Here is a 7735-nt window from a genome sequence, read left to right on the forward strand (position 1 = left end):
CAACTTCATCGCCATCCAATCAGAACAAGAACTTTCTCCCACAGCTGAGGCTAAATCTCCACAGGAGCTGAACAAGTGTGGGGAACAGGCAGAGACTCTTCGACGTCGGACTCTGGGTCTCTCACTGCTTAGTCTGGAAGAGGCTACTGAGGAAACCTGAAGACATGACAATGGTCACAAGGCTGCCACTGCTCCCAGACCAGTCTGGACCAACTCCCGAAGAGAAGGCACCCATAGCCCAGCAAACTCCTTGCCAGGGCCAGCTGTAAAATGGGTATCTCTAGAGTCTAGATAAATGCCCTTACTCCCTAAGGGGTTTTCTGCAGGCCAGCTCTGAAGGCAGAAAAAAAAACGGACCCTTCACGTTCCAAGGCTAGAACTGTGGAAAGTGTTCTGCAACGTTGTCCGGTGCAGCTGGAGTCACAGTTCAGTCCAGAAACAGGCAGGCTGGACAGGTGTGTGCTCTGACCACTCAGGCCACCCCCTGAGGCTTCAAGGGTTTAGTTTTGTCTCATTTTTGTTTGGGGTATACCATAAAATCCAACTCCCAAAGCTCATGTCTAATATCAAATCTAATAGTGTTTTATTACCAGGTGACATGTTGGCAAGGGACTATAGATGACCCTTCGGATAGGAGGAATACCTTGCTCACCAGTAGCTCCTCCATACCTAGTGCAGTACCTTGCACCCAACAGATACCAACAGATGACATCATGACGGTCAACACAGTCACTGGGAGGGACCTGAGCTGGAGAGGGAACGTAGTGGCGTTAACAGAGGCCAGGTGAGCCACTGTCTCGGTTTTGCAAGGAATAGAGTAGCTTGGCAAAAACTATTAGAATAATCAGAGCTTGAGTGGTGCGCCCTTGAAGAGTTCAGACTCACATTAGCTTCATGACTGTTGACTGAATCCTGCAGGACAGTTACCAGGAAACACTGGCTTCTAAAAGTCTAAAGACTCTGGTCCTACATGAGAACCAGCATCCAGGGCCAAAGGTCACTTAATGTCCATTTCAGTTTCCCCAGTGACCCACACAAACCCACTGAAACCTAGTTCCTCGAGCAACATGTGGGAAGAAGGGCTTCCGGTTTACAAAGCAGGAAGTCTATATCCAGCCCACCCCGCCCTGGACAAGATTGAAGTCTGGGTCCCCGAGGGATATTTCCCAGAGGTGAGTGTGAGAGACCTGTCAAATACTGTAACTCTTGCATGTACTGGCTACGGGTGGGGGTGGGGTGGGGTGGGGGGCAGTCTGAAGGATCGCCAGCCCTGCTTTGGGTAAAAGCCACATGGGTAACACAGCTGTCTCCTTTCATACAGACACACAAGGCATAGGATTTCCTCCAAGAATCACACAGACAGCTGCACCCTGAAATGGGTAAGCTGGTCAGATAGTGAATCAATAGCCAGAAGTAGAACAGGAAATGGAAAAAGTTTCCCACTTCCCTCCAGGTGTTTGGGTCTGAACAGCCTCCCACTTCCATGACGTCACGGCTGCTGACATGGGCAAACAGGTCCCCCTTTGAAGCTCTCCCGCAGAAGCCACATCCTCTGGAAAGAGGAGTTAAAAATACAGAGTTAGAGATAAGATCTCTCCGGGCCACGTGCCCAGAAGAGGTAGGCTGGGCCGTTACACCGCAGCCCAACCACAGGTGCAGAAAAGAAGGCCACGGAGAGCACATTGGGTGGGGCTTGCAGGTCTTGGTGGTAACACCCATTCACAGCAGCCGGCTGGGGAGGCACTGCGGCTCCACTCCCAAGAAGTCCCCCTCCCCTGACCTCTATTGCCCTCAAATTAGACAAGTCTATATACTTAGTTCAAGGGAGAAAGTCTATGTCCAGTCCAGCTTGTGCTGGACAGGTTGTGAAAGAGGCAGCTGCCTACACACACAGCTAAGGCTCGTTCCCCAACAGATACCTTCCACAAGAAGCCCCATTCGCTCTCATTTCCACTCCAGGAGGAAATTTAAGTGTCAAGAGATAACCCTAGTGGACATCTGTCTCTCAGGGTCCTAGGAAGTCGCAGAACCTGAAACCTGAAAAACTTTCGTCTTGGGAGTCCCACTCTGTTGTAGTGTCTTAAGGTAGCCACACGGGGGCAGCAGTACTCCACCAAAAGGCTTTCTCCCTCGGCGTGTTTATTCGGGATAAAGAAAATCCCTGCATCCTACGGAAAAACTCTTTCCAAAGGAAAATAAAATGACAAGTGGCTTCTGTTTCACAGGGTCCTGCCCTGTGCCAGTCACTGGACTCCAGACTTGTGTGATCCTCTCTGCCTGCAAAGAGTCTAGGGTCAGGCCTTCAGGCAGCAGGGGGCACTGCCTACCCAGGTTTAGGAGACCTAGCTACAAGAGAAACCCAGAAAGAAACTACCCTGTTGGAAGCCAGGAGATGGAATATGGGGCCCGGCAGGCCCAGGATCCATGACTTCACTCTGTAGCCTGTAAACCCGCAGCCTCAGTTCTCCTCTTTGTACCAACATTCTCTCAGGTAGTTTAGAAACGAAGGCTTTCTTCCAGCGGGATACCTGTTAAAGGGCAGACACTGTGTCAGGTTTCAGGGACTCTGACTCCATACAACTAAAGTTTAAGAAATGGCCAAAGGGGTCGCCCATAACAGGTACTCACATGCTAGGTGTCTCTAGGGAGAAAGGACTGATGGGAAAGGAGAACAAGGGTTTGGAATTCGGGGCGGTTGATCTGAACCTGGATGATGGGCACATCGGGGTAGATGCCTGTCAAAATGCATCCAGCTGGAAAGCCTGGGTTTGCTGCACCTCAGTGTGTGTAAATTAAACTCAAGATTGCCTAAAGTCAAGGCACAGACAGTCCGGGCACTGTGTGAGCATGGGAGACAGACGTAATGGCTGTAATTTTATGGCCTCTGTTAATATCTTCCTGGCAGTCCTCAGGCAGGCAGGGGTCAGGCAAAGCAGGGTCTGTAAGCTTCAGTGTCCTTCGTGGCACATTTAACTTTCCCCTGTCTCTCTCCATTTTCCATTATTCACACGGAGACCGGAATGCATGCCCACCTTCTCTCCCTGTTGTCTGAGGAGATAATGGTATGCTAATGCTTCGCGAACCGAAATCCCCAGGCAGACACAAAGCAGTGGGATGGCAGCACGAGCGAAAGGATGGACCATAATCCTGCGCGCTTGCTCGGATGCACCCATGCTGCGATAAAAGCAGCCTGCTGCGTGAGGATGCCGGCGCTCACATAGGCTTGGGGCCCGCCAGGTCCCCCGCTCAGCAGCGGTCCCCCACCTCGCCCGTGACTGTGGCCCCAGTAGCTTCTATCACGCACATCTGTTACTCCTTCCATGACTTCCAGCTTTTGCAAGGTCACAGTTTTTTCAGGACCACAGGACCCCACGGTATCCCATGGCCCCCCTGATGCTTCTCACTGTATCACCTGTGAGGAGACACATTTTTTTCCCTCCTCTCTGGCACCCCAGGGGCTTCCCTGATTGTAGGATTCCTTGAGCCAGTAGTAGCAGGATACAATCGCTCCAGGCACCTCCCCTCAAGGCAGGTTTTCTGAGAAGCATTCCTCCTCCAGCCAGTGTGTCCTACAATATCCTAGGGTGTGTTTGTCCTGGAAATGTGAGCATACCACCCTTCCAGAGTCCACAGGGCTGGGCAGTGGTGGCGCACGCCTTTAATCCCAGTACTTGGGAGGCAGAGGCAGTCTGATTTCTGAGTTCAAGGCCAGCCTAGTCTACAGAGTGAGTTCCAGGACAGCCAGGGCTACACAGAAAAACCCTGTCTCCAAAATAAATAAATAAACAGAAATAAACAAAAACAAAAAGAGAGGCCACAGGATTCCAGTTTTGAAGCCCTCCTGAAATCCACTTTGAAACCATCCAGTTCCTTCCATTCTCTGAAACATCCACATTAAATTTATCAACCAAGGAAAAATAAAGAAAACACCAGATGGAAGAAGCACAGACAGACGTAAGATGGGACTGGCAGAACTTGAGAGTGAAGTGGATCAAATAACATGGTTTAGGTTGTGGGAGCAACTGGTCTGTTTCATGGTCAGTCTGGGCAGGAAATACCCAAGGTAAACCTAAAAGACTGTGGTCAACAAAACTGCAAGACGCGATTTTTTTTTTTTTTTTTTTTTTTTGGTTTTTCGAGACAGGGTTTCTCTGTGTAGCCCTGGCTGTCCTGGAACTCACTCTGTAGACCAGACTGGCCTTGAACTCAGAAATCCACCTGCCTCTGCCTCCCAAGTGCTGGGATTAAAGGCATGCGCCACCATGCCTGGCGCAAGACATGATTTTTATCGACTCTAGGGCATCCTTCCTTCTCCTTGCTGACCCTGGCTGAGTTATTCCAATGATATCACATGAGCGGGCAACATCCTCGTCTAGAATCCCGAGTCACGATAGTGTGTGCTTGCTCAACATCAAAGCAAACATTACCTCCTTCGATCCTACAAACCTGAACCAAGGCAGCGCATTTCTCTGCCCCTTTGACAACTTAGGAAACATACGAACTGGCTTATATAAGACCACGGTGGGCCGGGCAGTGGTGGCGCATGCCTTTAATCCCAGCACTTAGGAGACAGAGGCAGGTGGATTTCTGAGTTCGAGGCCAGCCTGGTCTCCTGAGTGAGTTCCAGGACAGCCAGGGCTACACAGAGAAACCCTGTCTCGAAAAACAAAAAAACAAAAACAAAAAACAAACAAACAAACAAAAAAACACGGTGGACTAGTCCGAATGCCTTGGTTTCCCACCAAACAGAGCGAACACGAAGTCCTAGTGCTAGGTGCAGCCATCAGCTAGGCAGGGCCCCCAACCAGACCAGTTTCTGACATTCTGCTTCAGTGACTCAGCTGTGATTGTGTGCACTTACTTGGTTCCTCTTTAGGACTGAATTAGAATGGCAAACCCGAGCCCTGTCCACTCCAGGGAGCATGGGTGGACAGGGCTCCCCTGCTGAGGGAATACATAGCATAATAGATGCATAAACTGTAGGCTCAGTCTCATGGCGGGGATGGTGTGGCGCGGTGCCCTGTGACGGTCAGAGAACTTCAATAGTCAGTTCTCTACCTCTGCGTGGAAGCTGGGGGGGGGGGTCAATCTCAGATCACCGGGGCTGCGCAGAAGGGGTTTTTACTCTCTGAGCCACCTTGCCAGCCCCGTGGGTCAGAAGTTCAGTGATAAGGCAAAATCAGAAGACAAGATGACTCTGTATACAAAGGCACCTAGTGACGCCCTGGTGACCCAAGCTTGAACCTTAGTACCTACATGGTACAAGGAAAGAACCGACTCCTGCCAAGATGTCCTCTGACACACTCACAAACGCGCACGCACGCATACAGAAAGAAAACCACACCCTGTCAGAGGCAGAGGACCGTGGATCCTGGGGTGCCCGGCTCCAGCGGATCTATCGACAACCCAGCTCCTGCACCCGAGGCGCAGGGAACATCTTAGAAGGGGGTTGGGGGCACAACGACTGTAAGAACCAGAGAAACAGGAAGTGTGCTCTGAGATTGCGTCTTAGAAATGTGAGGGGGGATTCTCCAACCCTAAACAAGGAGCGCAGCAGCCAAGCAACACTGACAGTGGGAAACATTCTTCCCCAGGGAGAAGCCCCCCAACCAGCTATCCAACACCAGATGGTCAGCTCTGAAATCATAAGTGTGTGTGTGTGTGTGTGTGTGTGTGTGTGTGTGTGTGTGCATAAACATACACACACCTATCACAATTAAAAAGGCCAGAGGCCATGAATTTGAGAAAGTATTGGGAGGAGGGAAGTAGATGAGAGGGAGAAGGAGGGAAGGGGGAAATGACATAATTTTTTTTCTTTCTTTTTTTTTTTTCCAGGCAGGGTTTCTCTGTGTAGCCCTGGCTGTCCTGAAACTCACTCTGTAGACCAGGCTGGCCTCGAACTCAGAAATCCGCCTGCCTCTGCCTCCCGAGTGCTGGGAATAAAGGCGTGCGCCACCACGCCCGGCAATATTTAATTTTTTAAAGCAAAGTGGTCCATCCCTGTGAGAGCAGCAAGAATGGGTCCCTAGTGAGACCTCTCTCCTCCCACTGGCCAGCGAGGTCCGTGGCAAGACCCCGTCCGGCTGGATATGGTGCTGAGGGAGGAAGCATCATGTGAGAGATGCCAGTTCTGCTGCCTTCCATGAGGGCCAGTGAATCTGTAGCTGATGCGTGAAGCATCACCGCTCCCAGACTCATTAGTCATTAGCTCATCCAAAGCAAATAAATGCTTTGAGTCAGAAAGAAGATTCACATCCTAACACTGGCAACCCAACGCTCCACCTCCCCACTTGGAGAAAGGAGACTACATCCCTGTGAGATTAGAGAACCTCACGGGATCATAGAACTTCAACAGCAGACGGGAACAGGCACTTGATACTGTGCGAGACACACAGGGCATAAGTGGGTTTACTCACCCCCTAGACAGCGAGGCTGCTTCTTATCTTTATAGCCCATGCCTACTGGGCACAGCCCAGGCGCCTAATTAATTATTTACAGAATTGTACAGACAGAGGGTCCTCTAAGGTTCAAAAGACAATATGTAGCGGAACACAGTCTCAATTCAACACTTTACATCATGCAAAGCACATTCCACAATACCGGGCTGCCCACATTAGGAAAAAAAAAAATGTGTGCTCAGACTTATAAATTCAAAATTAAGTAAGTAAAATATTTCTGTCTAGTCTGACAGAAATTCTCATTTTTTTCTTTCTCACTAAAGTTCTTATTCAAGGTAAAGGACCACACATACCCAGGGGAAAAAAAAATTTTTTTTTTTTTTAATTAGCTATCGTCTTATACTGGCTAGTTCTCATGTCAGTTTGACAGTCTGGAATCATTTGGGAAAAGGGATGTCAATTGAAAAAAGTCCCCCTCAGATTGATGGGCAAGCCTGTGGGGGCATTTTCTTAGTAACTGATGAGGGAAAGCCCAACCCATTGTAGGTGGTGCCACCCTGAGCAAGCTGGCCCTGCTATAAGAAAGCAGGCTGAGCAAGGTATTGTAAGGCAGCAGGCAGCTTTCACCCCTGGTTTGAGCATCAGCTCCTGCCTTGCATTCCTGCCCCGACTTCCCCGATTCCCCGACTGATGGATTTCAGCTGTAAACTGAAACAAACCCTTTCCTCCCATGGGGCTTCCACCCCCCACCCCACCCCATGGCGTTTTATCACAGCAATGAAAACCCTAAGATAAATCTTAAGTCATGAGGCACCCAAACACTAGCCTAGACTTCCAGTCCACAACCCACCAGAACTACAACTGAGCTAGTAGCTTCCAGGTGCTGGAAACTAGCTGATGCTGGCTGGCTTGCTGACTTTCCCAAAGAAGGGAACAAATCTCTGTCACTTCCCCCAAGTATGTTCCAACAATCATAACAAGAGCGCTTTGTGGGCCAAGATCACAGACGTGATCAAAGAGCAGAGGTGCAGGCTGCCGGGAGAGGAAGCAGGAGGAACATTTGCATGCCGTGGTGACAGGAAGTGTGTAGGCAGAGGGTGCAAAGGGCTGTTTCCCACCACTGCCGAGCAAGGAACAATGTACAGTAGTTGTGGTAAATGGCTTGCAGCCCCACAGATTGAACACAGGAAATAAAAATAACCCCCCCCCCCACACACACACACAGAGGAGGTGTGAGCTGGAAGCTGCAGGAAACAGCAGGACATCCATCCCTCAGCCCATACAGTACCTGAGTCAGCAAAACCAACCCCTCCGCCCGGGGAGCCTTGTGGAAGGCC

Source organism: Mus musculus, chromosome 14, assembly GCF_000001635.26.
Source record: "Mus musculus strain C57BL/6J chromosome 14, GRCm38.p6 C57BL/6J".
Taxonomy (NCBI): Eukaryota; Metazoa; Chordata; class Mammalia; order Rodentia; family Muridae; genus Mus; species Mus musculus.